General features: G+C 35.5%; 1 pseudogene; it reads right to left on the minus strand.

Moving 5' to 3' along the window:
* Positions 1–265: 265 nt before the first annotated feature.
* Positions 266–19,483, minus strand: LOC131067027 (ABC transporter B family member 19-like; annotated as a pseudogene).
* Between the last annotated feature and the right edge of the window lie 917 nt (positions 19,484–20,400).

A 20,400-nucleotide genomic window follows, 5' to 3' on the forward strand; every position in this document is an offset into this window, starting at 1 on the left:
AAATATTTTATAAATTTAAGTTAAATTTAATTTATTTTTAAAATAAATTAAATTTTCCATATGCTCAATCCAATAAAAAATATATTCATTAAACACAATATTTGCAAATTTTAATTAACTTAAATAGACTATCTATATGGAATAAAAAATTTGTTACACAACAATAATAAAATCCATTGCTATTAATCCTCCTAAGGCAGGGCTAATAGGTAATCTAATATTATCATTTCACTATACACATTAACAACCCCCAAAGCGACATAAACTATTGCTCAATTGATTTTACTTGATGGCTAGCCTTGAGATTGAGTAATCTACTGTATTCGCCATGAGGTGTGGCCATGAGCTCTGCATGAGAACCCTGTTCAGCAATCCTTCCATCCTTGACAACTGCAATGGTGGTCACATTCTTTATAGTGGAGAGTCGATGAGCAACAACAATAGATGTTCTGCCTTCCACCACTCTCTCCAATGCCTCCTGCACAACCCTCTCTGACTCTGCGTCCAATCCACTGGTAGCCTCATCCAACAGCAGGATTGCAGGATTCTTCAGTACTGCCCTCGCTATTGCAATTCTCTGCTTCTGCCCTCCTGACATTTCCACTCCTCTCTCAGCCACCAAAGTCCCATACCCATCAGGCAATTTGCTGATAAACTCATGGGCATTAGTAATTCTCGTAGCATTAATCACCTCTTCTTCTGTTGCGTTCTCCTTTCCATACACAATGTTATCTCTGATGGAAGTAGCAAAAAGAGCAGGCTCCTGCTGCACCAGTGAAATGTTCAATCTCAGAGAGCGAAGATGATAACTCCTAATGTCTATTTGATCAATGAAAACAGTTCCTTCAGTTGGGTCATAAAATCTCTCGATCAGTGCAATGATGGAGCTTTTACCGCACCCACTGGATCCCACAAGGGCTAAGCAAGAATAGGAAAGGTGGCAAGGAGGACTAAGCTCAACTGCCACTGAGCTGTGAAGCACATTATCAAGGAGGCAACGATATTGGTGATGTTCTGAGCAATAATAAATGCTTCTTCAATTACAGTCTTTACGTGAGTCCCATCAGAAGAAATGCGCGAGGAGATTTGAAGGCTATTGTTCTCATCTTCATCGAACCAAGCTATCTCATTACGCAAAATGGATGCAGGTACAGGGCAAAAGCATTCCATGAACTACATATTCTTTTCATCCTCTATATATAATACTTTTTTTATTCAATAGCAGAACTATTTTTCAGATAAACAGTTATTTATAAGAATTATATGAAAGATTAAAATTAAATATATATAATTATAAGAAAATTAAAGGTTAATCTAGTAAACATATTAAATAAATTAATATAATTTAATCATGTAATAGATGAATGAGTTATCTTATATATGAAAATGTGTGGAAAATTTTAAAATAGATGTAAATAGTCTTTGAAAGGAATGATTTGATATAAGTTATTTAATATATTTTTTAATAATATTTATATAAAAATATATTTATGTTAGTCAAATATATATGGTGAGACCATATTTTGAAAAAAAAATATTTGTTTGTTTTTAGCATGCTATCATGTTTCTATGGTGTATATTTTATTAATGTAGGTGTCAATCAATTATGGTGTGTATATTTTAGTAATTTATGTTTGCTTGAAAGTAAATTATAATTTATTTATTTCAATCAATTTTACATTGTATAAATGGATACATTATGACTAAAAATATATATTTAATAGACATATTTAAAAATATGTATTAAGAGAACTAATAGTCTTATTGTTTAACAATTATTTGTAATTGTGTTTAATTTTTTTTGGGAGAGGTGTGACTTTTTCTATCAATTTTTTTTACAATGACTAACATTATTTTATAAACGATATTTCAAACACTATCCAATTTTTTTAAAAAAGGTCAATAAAATCTAAAATAAAACAAACTTTTATTACACTTACTCCTAACATAACGCCATACAAAGATTATATTTTCTCTGAGTTGAAATTTAATTCTTGTTCTCTAATTCACTATCATTGATTATACATATGTATTTAATGAGCATTATACATTTTGTACAATGGTTTTAAAACAAAAAGGTAAACGTGAAACTTAAAATAAGGAACAACACCAAAATTCTCCCATTAAATCTATAGTATATGTTTCTTGATTATACCATCTACAAAGATTTAAAAGATAATACCAATATGATATAAAAGATAATACCAACATTATAGTACACACACTTACCTTCTTTGACATACTTACTTTGCAACATAACATCATAGAAAAACTATAGATTTTCTTTCAAGCAAAATTTAATTTTTTTCATCTAAATACTTGTGAAAGCCCATAAAATAAAAATAGTTCTTTCTTAATCATAATGGTTCAACTCACATAGTAATAAAAGTTCAATTTTATTAATGATTGCTATGTCTTTCATTAAGATAAATGGAATTTTGAAATGACCTACAACTTAACAAGTGTAAATTGAATGCAAGAAAGCTAAAATGGATTATAATAACTAGTGTTAGTTTAACAATCGTACCTGCAAGCATCTTCTCTCGAACGCGTTTGCTTAAATTGGCCCCGATTATCCCAAGACAAAACTGCTGCAACGAGTAGCCTAGCAATGCAGCGAGAGCAATGCCAAGAAAAACGAAGGTAGTTATCCTAATCTTGCGCTCCATTTCAGAATGATTCTGTATGAAAAAGTTGGCTATAGATTTAGCCATAAATAGAGCAATCATTGGGACTAGACAACCAAGTATAATGGACCCAAATATGCCCATGATTGCATATGGCCAATCTGCTACACTCATTTTCAACAATCTCCAGGTCGAATCCTTGGATGCCATAACTTCTAAACCCATCTTTAATAGTTTCTCCTTTTCATTCCCATTGCTTTCATATATTTGTGCATCTACACTTGGATCCTGTTTATCATTGCTGTCGAGCATGACACAAATTCAATGTATTAGAAGAACAACCACAGTAAGTACTCAAATAAAAATATTAAGGCTGTCTTATTTATATATACCTTGGATTTGGCATTCCTTGTAACGTCTGATCTTTATCATTGTTGGAGTAATCTGGTGCCTGCAAATTTACTAGAGAAAAATATGCACCTCCACCTTTTTTAGCCATTAGTTGATCATGGCTTCCCATTTCGACAATAAACCCATCTTTCATAACTACTATGGTATCAACGTTCTTAATAGTAGATGAGCGGTGTGCTATCACCACTGTTGTTCTACCAATCATGAGCTCATTGAGAGCCAGCTAAATGAGATGCTCGGAAGCAGAATCGAGGGCACTAGTAGCCTCGTCCAGCAGTAAAATCTTCGGATTCTTCACAATTGCTCTTGCTAGTACGATTCTTTGTTTCTGTCCACCAGAAAGTTGTGCTCCTCTTTCCCCTACCTACCCCATTCACACACCAAATTATCCATAAATCTATTATATGATTGGATTGAGAAATGAATATACCTGCTAATTGTTATTGCAATTTCACTGCATAAGTCTCAAATTTAACATTTTAAACTCTTGTTCTTTTTGAAACTTTTCAATTAGAATTGTGCTATTACTCTATAAATAATAATACCAACAACATAAAGATAAAATTTGAGAATTTCAAATTATTAATATATTTATATTGTACAATGATGGCTCTGAGTGATTTCTATTGAAGATCTTCCTCAAGAAATAACTATTAATCCTTGCATTCTGAGAACAAGGGGCTTATATCAACCCATAGAGGACTTTCTTCAATTTGTATATCAATTATTCTATATCTAAAGTTTCATAGAGCATAGGTTGTTTCACATGGATTTCCTCATCTATATAACTATTAATAAAATTTGGTTTAACATTGATTTATTATACAAGCCACTTGTATTGTACAATAAGTGTGAAGATAGTCTTAAAAATATTAAGTCTTTTAATTTGATTGAATGTTTTAGAACGTTCTATTTGAGTTGCTTATTAAATTCCCTTGGCAACTAATCTTGCCTTGTGTCATTAAATGAAACCATTAATATTATATTTCATTTTACAAATCCATTCAATACCAATCATTTGATTATCTTTTGGAGGTTGCACTAATTCCTATGTATTATTTTTATCATCTACTTCCATCTCTTTATTCATAGCATCCATCCATACTTTCTCTCTCATTGCTTCTTCATAAATAGAAGGTTCAACTAAAATATATTAAATGCAGTAAAATTTATTACATAGCTCATATTAGTACTCTAATAAATATCATCTAACATGTGTGCCACTTTTGAAGAGTGTGGACTTGATAATGAATTTTATTTATCCCTTGATTTTGTGTTATCAAGAGAACTTGGTGAACTTGGGCTTGGAGAACTCAAACTATAACTACTATTAAAGCTTAAATGCCTATTTGAGCTTGTGGGAGATGAGAAATACTACCATCATTTATGTATACTATTATTATTGCTTCTTACAACTACCATACTCCCCCTTCATCAAAACTCATATAGATTGACTTACAATCTATTATTTTGTGTTAGGATTATAAAACTTATACCCTCTAGTTGCATTTGAATATCCTATAAAGATATAAAGATAGGATTTTGCATCCAACTATTGTCATTTTTGAACTAAAAAATATACTTAAATTGGATAACATACAAAAAAATAAGTCACAATGAGGTTTAGGAGCACTCCAAATTCTCTTTAGAGTGATGTTTTACATTGATTTTGATCAATTTTGATTCAATTTTTATACAATTGTTATCACTGCTTGTAAATTGATTCAATATTTTGATGGAAGGTTCTTTAACTATACCATACTTCACATAATTTCCATAATGGTATGGTTATTTCTTTCTACAATACCATTTTTCTAAGAGGTATAAGTTACAGTAAGTTATCTCTTGAAATTGTAATTGTTACAAAAATTAGAAAAATATTTTGAAGTGAATTGACCCCTTCTATAGATTCTAAGTAATTTTCAAAAAAATATCAATTTTTCTTTTGAGCTATATCCATGAAATGCTTGGAGCGTTCAAAGGACTTGTATTTTTTCCTAAGGAAGTAAACTCATGTGTGGAAAATAATCATTAATAAAATTTAAACAATAAAGATTCTTACACAAATATTGCTCTAACATATTACCATAAATGTCAACATGCACAAGCTCAAGAATACATTTTGCACAAGCTCAAGATTACATTTTTCCCACTATAATTTAGTAATTTCAAAATTATCTTGATACTTCTTTCCAAGTGCACACTTTGAACAAACTTATTTACTTGAATTGTTAAAAGTTCTATCATCTTATTCCTTTTGTGAAGTAAAATTACACTTTAGAAATTCAAACCATATTTGTGAAAGTGTACATTTTAGTGAAAATAAAATTAAAATGAAATAGCCTATTCTTTTTCAAAAGCCTTCAATACAAGTTGATAATTAACTGGGTCAAACTTGAATATTTTATAGTAGTTATCTTCAATAATAACTTTATAATTTTTTGTGACAAGATACCCAATTCTCTAAGATTATGCTATAATTTTAGCACATGCAAAGTATCATGATTATAATTATCTTTTATTTAGTCTTTGCAACAAGAGCACATTTTCCTATTATAGCGATCTATTTTCATTACTAAAATTTACTTGACTTCTCATTAATTCATCTAGTTTGAGAAAGGGGTAAAATTTACCTATCATATCATTTGACTAGCTACTATGTAAGAACAACACATCTTTATGAATTTCATTTTCCAAATTACATGTGAATAATATGCAGGGTTGTATATATTTAAAATAACTATCACTATGAGGTGAAGGATGGAGTGGGCGCGAGTTTTTCAAGTCCAAGCTAGGCCATCTGAGCCCTAGCCCATGGGGGGTTTGTGGTTGTTTGTGCGAAGAGGGGGGATAGACTGTTCTTTCCTTTCATGGGGTGTGACAAATTTTGCTGGGGAGACTGATGGCTGATGGCGGGGAGGACTGCGGGGAAGCTTTTGTTTTGAGTGCGAGTGCGAGGTGTGCAGGGCATCTATGTTTGTTGACAGCAGTGGGAGGAGCTCGAGGGGTGTGGAGGGCTCTATCCATTCTCTCCCCGTTTCAGATTTTGGGAGGGGTGTGTGGCTTGGGTGGAGGGTTTGGTAGGTAGGGGTTTGGGGTGTGGGTCTTCTTAGTGCCTTACCCTTCTCCTTTTTAATGTCTGCTCTTGGGGGAGAAGCCTTGGGGGAATCTCCCGGTATGGATTTTTGAGGGCCCTTAAGCACAAAATCCCCATCCCAAGTTATCAAGACCTTTGCTAATGATCTTTTTATTCTGGATTCGGGGTTTACTAGGGTAGGTTTGTCCAATGACTCTCGGATTTTGAAGATTAATGGTTGTCTTGAGAGATGCAAAGAGAGGCCGAAATTGGTAATTCCGCCTGAGATGATTGCTGAAGATGTTGAATATTTCTCCAAGAACTTGTTAAACTGCAAATTTTTGGGGTTGAGGGTTTCTCTGCAGTTTTTGGAGAATTGGGCTCAAAGGACTTAGGTGCCGGAAGGGGAAATGGATGTTATGTTGCTAGCAAACAATTACTCCATGGTCACTTTTAATTGCATGGATGATCGCAATAGGATCTTTGAGGGAGGCCCATATTTTTATAACCAGGTGGGTTGTTCATCAAACCTTGGCATGCGAGATTTAACCCTTCAGAGGAGCTCCCGAATCGAGTCCCAGCGTGGGTTTGTTTACCTCGTTTGTTGATGGAATGTTTTTGGGAGGATGTGTTGCGAATGCTAGCTTCATTTCTTGGGAAGCCTATTGGATGTTCAATGCAAACCTTGGAGAGAAAGGTAATGACTTTTGCCAGATGTTATAGATATGTGTGAGAGCTCTTACTCTTGGGTCCAACAACTTGATTATGAGACTTTACCTTTCTGGTGTCGTCTATGTCATGAGTATGGTCATTTGCAACTTATGTGTGCTAGGTCTAAATCGACTAAGCTTAAACCTCAACAGCCATCTCGTAACCTTGATGGGGCTGATAAAGGAAAAGCTTCCATGTTTGGGGTGGCTATGGGTGCTAATGGTTTTGTCTACGTTAAGACAAAGAATAGGAGCCAAGGTCAGAAGAGGTCCTTACAGGAGATTAAGGAGGAGGATACTTGTAATAGATTTGAAGCTTTGGATGATCTTTTCCAGCGGGAGGTGAATCCAGAGATGATTCCATTGGATCATTGTGCAACAGGGTTGATTCCTGATAGTGTGAACTTAGATACTACTCAGGGTCTAGAGGTAGGTGAGAGTCATCAAATGCAGATGGATCAGTAGGTAGTGGCTCAGATGGGACCCATCTCTAGTGTTGAAGTAAAGTTGGCTGGTGGGGATGTTTCTCCTACAGCACAAAAATTAGAATCTGCTAGGGTCAAAAGTAATAAGATCTCACATCTGGGTCTTCTTCAGAAAGACATTAAAAAAGGAGCAACGAAGAAGATTTTGATGGTTGGCAGGAAGAAGGACTTGGATAAGATAAGATTGATGGGGGAGAATTTGGTTGAGTTGGGGTTAGTAAAGACTCTGGATTCTCATTTTTCTAATCCCCCGAAATGATTGTGCTTTCATGGAATGTGAGGGGCTTGAATAGTGGCCCTAGCCAAAAAGATGTTTAGGATTTGATAAGGAGTCATTCTCCTGATGTCCTTTTCTTGCAAGAAACTAAATTATCTATGGAAATTATGTTGGGTCTGGTGCCAAAGCTATGGGGGAGAGGTGAATGTCAGTGTATTGGGGCATTTGGCTCCTCTAGAGGTGTGGCTTGTCTTTGGAACTCCTTAAGGATTCATCCTATATGGTAGGTTTCTTCTAGATCTTCTTTATCCAGGGTTGCCTCTAGTCTTGAGACTAGGGAATATATCTTGTTTACTAACGTTTATGCCCCCACTGATCTTCAGGGTAAGAAGAATTTGTGGTCTCATAATTCTTTTATGCGTGGGTTGTTTCCTTTTCATCCATGGATTATGGCGGGTGATTTCAATGCCATCTTAAAGTTGAGTGAGAAGAAGGATGGTGGTATGCGGTTGGATCCTTCTTCCTTCCTTCTTCGAGCTAGTATATCAACCTTGAATCTTGTTGGAATAAAGCTCAGTAATGGTCTATTCACTTGGAACAACAGGAGGGTAGGGGAGTATTGGATTGTGGAGAGGCTGGATCACTTTCTGGTTTCTTGTTTTTGGGTTGGTGGGGGGTGGTCCACATGCTCTGAGATTTTAGATTGGAGAAGTTTAGACCACTAGCCCATCAAATTGGTGTCTTCTTCTGCTTGGGTTGCTTCCATTCCTTCATTCAAATTCCAGCTTATGTGGTTGCATGATCCTTCTTTGCAGGATCATGTTGCAGAGTGGTGGAGGAAAGGGAGGCCAGGCTTTGGCACTGCTATTTACACTTTTGCCAAGCAACTGCAATTTGTTAAGTTTTAGCTTAAACGGTGGAATCGTCAGTGTTTGGGTAATATTTTTCATGCTAAGATAGATGCTCAACTAGAGTTGAATGACATCACCAGAGAAATAAGAGGGCATGGATTGTCAGAAGCCTTGCTTAGGGATGAAGACAGGGAAGTCAAGGATTTAGAGGAGTGGGAGCTTAGGGAGAAATCTACTAGAAACAGAGAGCTCATATTGATTAGCTTCAAGCAGGCGATATGAATACTGCGCTCTTTTTCAATTTAGTGAAAGCAAGAAGACATGGCAATTCCATCCCTGCTCTGGTTAATGATAAAGGTGAGCAGTGTTTATCCTTGCAGGAGATCTCTAGGGAGTCTATGCAGTATTTCCGATCCCTTTTTAGTGAGGATTCTTAGGGGGAATCTGAAGAGGAGAATCGGGTTCTTGTTTGTATTCCTTCTGTAGTTACTAGGGAGATGAATGAGTAGCTTGTGGGTCATAATTTGTCGGATGAACTTGAGAGGATTGTTTTCCACATGAATAAGGGGAAAGCTCCTGGACTGGATGGGTTTTCGATTGATTTCTATCAAGAATTATGGGATATTATCAAATTGGACTTATTGGAGGTGGTCCTTGAGAGTCCCAGAGAAATAAGAAGATGCTTTGGGCTTTGAATGCGACTTTCATTGCGCTCATCCCCAAGTATGATGGGGCTGACCGGTTAGGCCAGTTCCGCCCTATTTATCTCTATAATGTGATTTATAAGATAATTTCTAAGTTCATAGCGGAAAGGTTCAAGAATTGGTTTGGGGGTGTGATTTCTGAGGAGCAGAGAGGGTTTGTGGAGGGTTGTCAAATATTGGATGGAGTGGTCATTGCTATTGAGAGCATTCATTCTATGGCAGCCTCCAAGGAAAAAGATATGTTTATCAAGTTGGATATGGCAAAGGCTTATGATAGACTCCATTGGTCCTTTCTCTAGAAGATTCTTAGGGATTTTCGTTTTGTTGATGAATGGATCCAATGGGTAATGAGTTGTGTTTTGTCTACCTCATTCTCTATGCTAATTAATGGAGATCATACTGAGTTGTTTGGTGCATCTAGGGATCTTTGTCAGGGGGACCCTCTTTCCCTATACTTATTCATTCTTTTGGGTGAGGGTCTAGGGAGTTTGATTAAGTATAATGTGGGTCTGATTATTAGTCATGGTTGGAGTTGGTGTAATGACATACCTCCTTAGTCCCATTTGTAGTTTGTGGATGATATGACCCTAATGGGACTAGCTTAGATCAGAGAAGCTATAAATATGCGTAAAGTATTGGATGTCTATCTTGCTGCTTCTGGCCAGTTGATCAATAAGGATAAATCTTCCATTCTTTTCTTCAACACACCTGGAACTATTCAGATGAAGATTTATCATATCTTGAGATTCTAGATCGCTTATCTTCCCTTGATTTACTTGGGTATTCCTATCTCTATTGGTAATCCTCCCAAGGACTCTTGGTAGGGTATTCTGGACAAATTTTACATGAAGGTTGAACATTGGACACACAGATGGTTATCCTTTGTTGGGTGGGTTCAACTAATCTAGTTGGTGGCTCATGCTCTTTCGATTTATAGGTGTATGCTCCAAGTGGCCCCAAAGTCGTTTGTAAAGGGATTAGATTCTTTGGCAAGGCAATTCTTATGGGCAGACAATGTGTCCTCCTATAAATGGTGTCTTGTCAAATGGGACTTGGTGTGCAGCCCGAAACAGTTGGGTGGGCTTGGCTTCAGGCAGTCTACTTTATTTGGTGAGGCTTTGGTAGAAAAATTGTACTAGAGGTGGTGTGTTGAATAGGATTGAGGCTGGGCTAGAATTTTGTCTTACAAGTATATGCGGAGGATCCCAAAGGAGGAATTCCCAAGATATCTGCTTGTGGGAAAAGGCTCTACAATTTGGAGTACTCTCAAGAAAGGGGCTGCACTAATAAAAGGACTTTTTTGGATCTCTAAGAGGGGGGAAGAGGTGCTTTTTTGGTTTGATTATTGGGATGGCTATCCCCCATTATTGATCAGTTTCCTAACTTAGTGAATCTTTGCCAGAGGTTCATGGACGCAGGGTGATCTAGAGTGAGCGACTTTAAGTCTTCTTATAAGTATGGGAAATTGTAGATTGTGCGGTGGAAGGTTCCTAATGAATGGTCGGTTGTTGGTATGGATGAAGACTACACTGAGCTTCATGGAATTTTGGCAAGTAGACACTGTTGTTCCCTTAAGGATAGGGATAGACTTGCTTGGTCCCAAAATCTTAAGGATGTTTTTACTGTTGCAAGTGGGTACCAAGAGTTGTTGTCCCGTAGATTGGAGTGGAGGGAGGTGCACTAGTGGAAATATGTTTGGAACAATTTCTTTTGGCCGAAGTGTAACTGTTTTGCTTGGACTTTGGCTTTTAATAGATGTCTAACCTGGGACAATATTCGCAAGCATGCATTCCATGGGCCTTCCATCTATGTTTTGTGTGGTAATGTGGAGGAGGATTATTCACTCCTCTTCTTCAAATTCCCTTTCTCGTTGCTGGTTTGGCACTACTGGTGGGGCATGTTGAAGCACCCTTGTGATCATGTGGATTCTTTGGTAGAGTTTTGGAGCAGTTTTGGGCAGGCCTCCTATTTTGCCCTCTTTTCTCGAGATTGTCTGGCACATTAAACCCATTTTCATACTTGAGAAGATCTAGCTAGAGAGGAACAGGAGGATCTTTAGGGAAGTCAGATTGTTAGTTCAGCAAGTATGGAATAGAATCATTGGAATGATCCGGGAGATGCTGGAAGCTAAATGGGAGGTGAATTTTCCTCTGGATAGAGGAGAGGTTGATATTGTGAGTAGGTTGGGTTTGCAAGAGATATCTTCTATGTCAGCTTGTGTCAGGAGAGGTAGACATGCTATGAAGAAGGTTCATAGGGTGGGAAGATTGTTGCCCCCTTAGGATGAGTCCATCAATATTAACACCGATGGCTCCTCTAGGGGTAATCTGGGTCCTGTTGGGATTGGTGGTGTTGGTAGGGATTGTATGGGGGATTTGGTTTTCTTCTTTTTAGTGCATAAACGGTATCAGTCTAATAATTTTATGGAGGGATTAGCAATTTTCTATACCTTGGGGCATGCATTTGAGTTGGGGTGGCGTAATTTTATCTACAAATCGGATTCACATATTATTGTTAACCTATTGATTAAGTAAAAGGTGAGTGGTATTAATTGGCAGTTGGCATGGATTGTTCACCAAATTTTGCAAATTAGTGCTATGATGGAGGTGGTGTCTTTTAAACACACTCCTCGTGATTGAAATAGAGAAGTTGATTGTTTGGCTAAGTGGGCCTCAGAACATGGTGATGATTGGAATGATGAGGGTTGGGAGCATCTTTTCTTGGATTACTATTAGGACTTGCATAAGATCTTTGCTGAGGATATGGATGGTTATGAAGTTGGTTGATTTTTTGTTGGGCTTGTTGTTCTCTTCTTGAGCTTTGAGGCTCTGGTTTTCTTATGTAATTCTTGTTTCTAATTATTAATAAAAATTTAACCCCTTTATTCAATAAAATAAAATAACTATCACTATAGTTGGCTCTCTATTTATCCATGTCATATTTTTTCTGTCTACATTAAAACTCATTTTGTCCATATTTTTCATAATACATCCACTCAACTCTTCTATCATGCATGAAACTTTATAGACTTCCTCTTCCTCTACCACTTCCTCTACTAGTAGAAGGATCTTATTGAGATTTTATTGATTGAGAAAGAATAGTAGTATATTTTTCTTTAATTCTTATAGTAAAATAAAAAGGTTGTACCAAGTTCTTTGTAGAATGTTAAATACACTACTCATAAGGTTGCACAGAACTTACCAACTCTACCACATAAAATGAATGGCAATGAAAAAAGGATAAATGAATGACTTTTAGCTTCTGATATTTGATCCCTATTCATTGATCTTCAAAAATTATCTCAAGTCATTAAATATATAAGTATTTTCAAGCTTGGTAGTAAAAATAAAGGTAGTGTGGCAATATTTTACTAGTCAAAGCATGATAAAAGGTTGGATATATTATTTTATACTTCATTGATTGTTTGACTACCCATGTCATCAAAATTTACATACTTAGTATAAGTGTTTACTATAATGTAGATGTACTAGGTTTGTGGGCCAAAATGTTGAGGTTTGGATTATATATAAAATTCTAGATCAAATTGAGTGTGGCCACATTTTATTAGGGACAAATGTGGCTGGTCCTTTTGACCTACTTAACACAAGATTTCAAATGTTTGATATCTCTATAGTGATGTTGAAAAGAAGAAGTGTGTCTAAGTAATCGTAACAATGGAAAAATGGCTAAATTGAGGGGCCTTGATGAATGCTTTCCCCATTTTTCCTTGACAATAAAGCCATGGTTCAAAAGGAATGAAACAAACAACACATGGTCTTAGATGATATGTTTGGTGGATCCACTTGGCCTATTTTGAAAAGCTCACTTACATGTTTGAGATCCACTTAATGATGTTAATATTAGTGGTTATTTATTCTAATTTCTAATAGAAAAATGGCTATGAGAATCTACGCAAAAAAAAATCCTTTAGTGCTAATTGTTCAACCATACATCAATTGCCAATCAACATGAGCTATTAATCTAGGATGGAATTAAAAACTGTTAATCTACCAAAACTCCCTATGGGGTTTCTAAATAGAAATTGACAAGAGTAGGGTTGTGCCATGGAATATTTTTAGGTTGCATGTTAATCTAAATAGATGAATGCATTGGTTTCCATAAGAATAAATATACTTGTGGGACTACTTGTAACATGGTGATTTGTAGAGGCAAATCCAATTTTCAATGTTGCGATAGTGTTTGAAAGGAACTAATGGGGATGGAAATGAAAATCAAATTTGTGCACATTAAAATTGCAAAAATTAATGTGAAAATGAATCCTTAGGATGTAGGTGGCCTTGTAGACATTTATGAGGCACCAAATATCAATATGGGTGGAATTTTGTGCATGACATGCATGCACATTAACAAAAATCTTCTACTCTATTTTGTATTGCATCAAATATTGATGGATGTCTTGTTGTGTATTGAAGCTTTTACATTTCATTAATTATACTCCTATTCCTTGTATCTAGATTGAATATATGTTTCAAACTATAGATAATTGAATGACTACTTTAAAAAGTATGCAAAGAAATCTTTTCACTAAAAAATATTACAACAAATTTATTCAAAAGATGATGAAAATAACATATGACGAAATTAAGAAAAGATGCCCATTCAAAAATTATCCCTCAAACAATAAAACATATTAGAATTAAAAGAACCAAATGTTAAAATATTAAAATGGTCTTCTCATATTTTTATTATTTAGCCTCATACGACCTTCGAATTTAATTCTTATGAGGAAGTCTATTACCTTTGAATACTCCATTGACGGGGAAATGATATTTTAAGAATCCACGCCATCTTTATTGAAGATTTCTCTACAAAAACTTACCTTATAGAAGAAACATGTAAAGAGAAATAGAAACTATTCAAACATTCACACCTTGGTCTCGTACCCTCCGGGGAAGTTGTAATAAAATCATGGGCATTGGAAGCCTTTGCAGCCGCCATCACTTCTTCTTCGTTCGCATCCTCCTTTCCATACAATATGTTTTCCTTTATACTTGTTGAAAACAGGACAGGCTCCTGACTTACTAGCCCTATCTGTTGTCTTAGCCACATTGTATTTAGTCCTTTAATATCAAGCCCGTCAACCAGTATTTGTCCTGTAGTTTAGTTTGAACCAAACAAACTTTCTCAATTTCTGGTTAGGAGAGAGTTTAGAAATAGAAAAGAGGAAAATAAAAGAACAAACGAACATAGGCATGAGGAAAACATGAAAAACGTGTACCTTGAGTAGGCTCATAAAACCTTTCCAGAAGACAAATTATAGTGCTCTTTCCCGAACCACTTCCACCAACAAGAGCTAATGTTTTTCTTGCAGGTACCAGCAAATTAATATTTTGTAAAACAATGACATCAGGACGTGAAGGATAGCTGAAGTCAACATTCTTAAACTCGATAATGCCTTCCAATTTATCTGTTTCAGGCCCATCAATCAAATTGTCTTTTGAGACTGGTGTCTGATTAATGATCTCCATTCTTTTGTTATAAGCAGCCCCTCCCTTTACTATGAAGGTCAGGCTTGATACCACGTATCCTATCGATCTGAAATTCAACCAAACATGTCACCAACAATTATTGGTATTAAGCTCATATATTATTTGGCCAAATCAAAAACTCAATGCATGGGAGTTTAAGATAATTTTAGTTATAAAAAAGCAAATAAGAAGAACCCAAACATATAAAGAAGAGCTGAGGAAGATCAAAATATGACACATAAGAAGAAGATTAGAATCGATCTTACACTACTCCAAAAAGCATATTAAAAAGCGAAGACAGGGTATCGCCAGGGTTGTAAATGCCTTTTCTCGTTAGAATTCCTGCATACCAGCAAACTAGAGCCCATGAACCATATAATATGGCTTTCACAGCTCCCACTCCAACACCTTTTACCAGTCCTTCTTGGTGCCCCAACTTAACTGTAGGTTTCAACTTCTTTGAATAAGATCCCATGGCCTTAGACTCCCCAACATACGAATAAACAGTTCGAATTTGTGAAAGCACCTGTTTCAACAACGTTTAGAATTCCAAAAACACCAAGATTTAGATTATAAGTATCTCTTATATATGTTAAAGTTATGTTTAACAGGAATTCTTTTATCAACATATGAATTTGGATTCTCACTTCTTCAGCAATGGTTGCCGCGACTCCGAGTGCTGTTTGACCTTTATAAGTGACTTTGCAGAGAAGAGATGCATATGATGCCCCTACTACGACGACGAGTGGTACAATAGCAAGGACAACTAGACCCACAATCCATGCATATCTCAGCGATAAAGCAAACCCAGCAACAACTGTTGTTAGATGGGACACAAAGCTGGCCATCTGACATTTTATGATTGTAATTAGATAGGAGAAAGCCTTCCAATTTATATTTCATTGGCCAAATTGACTTACAAATGATGATTAATTAGACACAAGGAAGGATTTCTTAATCACTATGTAGTGCTGGAGATCAGTTTCAAACATGGGTAAATCTTAAAATACCTTATCACCAAGAGACTCTTGGATAAGAAGAAAATCGGTAGAAAAGCTGTCAAGAATAGCTCCAGTCCTTATCTGTCTATCAAACACTGCCACATCCTGCTTCAATATGGCTTCTAGATATTTGTATCTCATCTTTGTAGTCTGTCTCTCTGCAGTATACATCCAACACGATATCTCTGCCACAGTTCAAAATTTAGTAGATTAGATTCACTAACTGGTCAAGTATCAATTATCGTTCATATGTTGCACATCTAATCTTTTCAATTAATATCTTAACTAATAATAATCAATAGATAGAAAATTAAAACTCTATTTAAATATTTTATATATAATAATAGTCAATCACTTAGTTAATCATTGAATAATTAATTAAAGGAGTTGTAAAAACATTTAGGGACCTTAATGCATGGTTATTAAGACATTGTGCATTAGTATTGGTCAAAACATTTATTAGAGAATTATGTATTTGATTAGTTGTGCAAATTGTTTTGGTGCATGTAGAGCATGGTTATTGAGACATCAATGAATAGGTATCATACAACACCTCCAAATAACCATTTTTAGACTTTCATGCATATAACGACTCATCCAATTGTCATTGTAGTTACACAAAAGCTGAAATATCGAGGCATCTACGAATAGGGATCACGTGACACCTCCAAATGACCACTTGTGGACCTCTGTGCATATAAGGAGTCATCCAAATGTCATTGTAATTACGCAGAAGTTGAATTATTAGGCATCTATGAATAAGTATCGGGTGACACTTCCAAATGACCACTTTTGAACCTTTGTGCACATAACGATCATCCAATAATCATCATAATTACAAAAAAATTGAAACAAAAACTTTGAACGCTTAAATCACATATGAAAAATTCAAAAAGAATTTATACTCTTAAATCACATATGAAAAATTCAAAAAGAATTTATAAAATATCTAATATATATACGATTACTATAATCTTTCCCCTACCGTGATTTACAATGTCTTACCTGCCCATGCAACTGCAAATGCTACTATAGCGAGGAAAACCGTATCCAAGGCATACTGGAACAACGGATTACAATATATTAGTTATCAGTAGGAATGCATTGAAAAGGACTAGACAGTGAACAGCCTGCTCGATGTAGCCAATACATTCGTCCCATATATACAACTGATGCATTAATTAATTACGACAACTTATGAACAAGTTATATGACGCCCAATTAGAAAGTATTAAATCCCAAGTGCTGTTGTATAACATTATTAATTTTAAAGTCAAAAGCCTGCGAATAGAACAAACCTCAGGTACTTTATGTGTATTTAGCCCTATTCCGTTCATGACTGCACAAAAGAGTAAATCGTACATGGGAAGGACGAGACCAGTTCCAATTGCTCCAATTGTTCCCACAAGTATGAGAATACAATCAAGGGCATCTGCAAAGGAGAAAATATGGTAGAGTGGAAGAGTGGGAGCTTTAGGATTTCCCTTGGTAGTTTTTTTCATTTCTTTTACATCTCTTTTGGGACTAGACTTCCTATCAGAAGCCCCTTCCATGATAAGGCTTTGGGCATAGACTTGATTCAACTCTGTTTCCTGCAAATTATATAGATGAATTCAAGTTAGAGCAATCTCTTCTTCGTTCCTGTCGTCACGTCGTCCTAATACACGATCGGATTTTTAAATTTTTCTTTCCATCGTAAATTTTGGAAGTACAACAATTTGAATCGATAAGTACGACGCATGCTTGTAATTATATCAAAACTTATTTTTCTTCTTCGTTGAGCGACCTCAGAGAAATCGGCTTTGTAAACATTTCTATTTGAGTCTAGTTTGTATTAAATCCTATCTAGCTGGTATGTTAAAAATTATGGATTGCATTTACAACATTTGGAACTAAGTTGGTGGAATGATAGAAAACATCAAATCGTAGGAATATCTCTTTTCTAAGCCGGCATGATAATTTGGCAGCTGTGTACTTCAACAGATAAAGTGACTACAATGTTCGTGTCTTTCTGCGGAACTTGTTGGTTTGCAGTGTGTCTGTTTCGAAGGAGAGGTATTTTTTGTATTGAACCTTTCGAGAAAGAAAAATCAAAAATCAAATATTAAAGTATATCGAATCAGTACACAATTATATTCTGATTTTAATTTATTTAATAAACGTAAAAGGTAATGCATAGAACATTCAGAAGATGCATGGCTGAATAGGTAATGCATAGAAAATTGAGAAGATGCATGGCGAATTGACATTCTTCTGTGGGAGATTCAAACTTAAAATAATATAATCTATATTATTAACCAATAATTAATTAGGGAACAGAGTAAATCAGTATTACACTCTCGTTTAAATGAACTCACTACTTCTCTTGGATAGTTTCTTAAAGTGAGTCTAGTTAATAGTTGTGATGTGTTAAAGATTTCTATTATATTATAAATATGTTATAAAGAAATATTTTGTATTTTTCTTTCATTATAATAACAAAGATTGTTAATTTTCATTCATCATAATACAATTAGTTTTAAAGAAAAAATTGCACTTTTTAAGGAGATGGTAAGTTATATGTTTCAATTCAAGAATCTAGTTTCTTGATTTTGAGTAATGATCATTAAATATATTAAATATAATACAAAATAGAACTTCTTATATTGTAGTCATTGGATGACTTGTAAACAAGAATGGAGTTTGGAAAAGTCTAATGTTGACTACTATAAAGCATTTGGGGAGTATGTTTAGGCATGCATCCCTACTAACAAAAACAAGACAAGTGAGTCATGCACATTTGTTTGTCATGCACAAATTGTTATGTATCACCACCTTGTTTTGCATATGAGACATACTTTGATTATTAGGTCAAAAGTTTTCTTTGATGAATGTTCCATGGCAAGCAAACATATTTCCTTGCCTAATTTTTCACACCATTTTATAGTAGACATGATGATTTTGACAATAAATGATCAAATTAAATAGATGACTTAAAACATCAAGAGGATCTAAATGGGTTAGCTTTAGATGAGGACCTATTTTTATTTCATTCAAGTTAGAGACTCGCAAATTTTACTCTTTCCAATGAGAATCAAAAGACTTGCAAGGAGGAAAATTATAAAACAATGGATCATGATAATTTTCATAAGACTTTCCTATATTTCATCAAGAAGTTTCCTCAGTTTTATTTGCAATAGAAGTTGTTGGTTCCTATATCCTTAATGCTAGGATGTCATCTAAGTGTTAGGTGTGTCAAACATAGAGCAACATACCTCTATCTTATGATTGGTTTGAAAAAATAGATCAATCACTAGGAATGGTTAAATTCTCTCTTTGATTAAATGGTCTTAACTAAACTTAAGAGAGGCTTCCATAGATGTATCCTTAACAGGATTGAACATAACTCAAGATGGACAAATGAAAAGACTATAGTAGTACCCAATGTGTGTTAGGTCCTAAATGTTATTACTAGACCAAGTACTAGCCTAATACTCATAAGACCTCTTATTTATTTGATATTAACATCATTGCATAATTGTAAGATATGAGTATGCAAAAAATGACTCCTTAGGATGATAACATTTGTGGATTGCTAAAGGTATTTCCCTAGTTGAATCATTAATTCATAAAATGCATACAAAATATTGTCTTACTGTAGACACCTAAAATTTTCCTAGCCTAATTAAATAAACAATTTTATTTAATTAATTAATTTTATCTGTAACGGAGGAAATTTGTCACCTCAAGGATAATGAATCCTCAAGGACAAATTGTCCTTCCAATTACCTTTGCGAACCGGTGCTAAGATGAGCCAGGGGATAACAAATTTATATAGGGAGTGTCAGCCACCCGAGAAACGTCTCTGGATGGCTCTGCAGAGCCTCTGCCCACAGGACAAGTGCACGGAGTAGGGACACTAGCACGACGCATTGTTGTCCTGTATGGATGGAGCGTAGAGTCCAAACAGAAAGTCTTGAACACACCGACTGAACTTATAAAATAGCTAAACAATACTGAAAAACTATGAAAAACATAGATTATGAAATAGAATAAAGAAGATAGTAGAGAATAAAGAAATCTTACAACACATGCAAGAAAGAAAACGTTAGGGGTTGTTTTTTGGAGCCTGCCTAAGTCAGACCCCCATTTTGGTGTTTTCACTTCCACGGGCAACCCAAAAGGCCATGAGAAAGGAAAATGATAAAGAAGAGAGTAAGAGAAAATATAAAGACAATGTTATGCTATTTGATAATTGGAAATGCAAGATAGAGTTAGATTACTCCCCTAGTGCTTGGCAAGTGTTGGTATGCTTGGTAAACTTGGTAGCTTGACGATGCTGCAACAATGGTGGTGGTGTCTCCAAGAGATTCAATCTCCAAGAGAAAGTCTTTAATCTACCAAAAGACCACTTGGAAATGTCCCAAAACCCAAGATATAGGCTAATGGACGAATCTGAATGTCAAAGGCCATGCAGAGAGGGATTGCGATTCCTTCCTGGTGCGGGTCATAATGTCCCAACAACCACCTATTGGCTGGTAGGTTGGTGGGACGGTAGTGCAACACGCAAACGTCTTCGTGTCGTGCCTGCATCCGCAAATTTGTTAGATCGGCAAAATTGGTAACGCCTCTAGGGAAGCTGACTTGGACTTCTTCGATGGACAAAAGGACAAGTTGGCGAACCTATCCTCCAAGAACCATGCAGGAGGTGCCACATGTCATAATTACCATTAAAGGTGATGAGGGTGATATTTTTTACTCTACATTTTTTCCCCCAATTTAGCAAGCATGTCTCTGTTAAGAGATGCGAAGCTAAAGTAGGAAATATGGAAAAGGTGAAGAGGAAAAAA

Source organism: Cryptomeria japonica, chromosome 8, assembly GCF_030272615.1.
Source record: "Cryptomeria japonica chromosome 8, Sugi_1.0, whole genome shotgun sequence".
Classification (NCBI taxonomy): domain Eukaryota; kingdom Viridiplantae; phylum Streptophyta; class Pinopsida; order Cupressales; family Cupressaceae; genus Cryptomeria; species Cryptomeria japonica.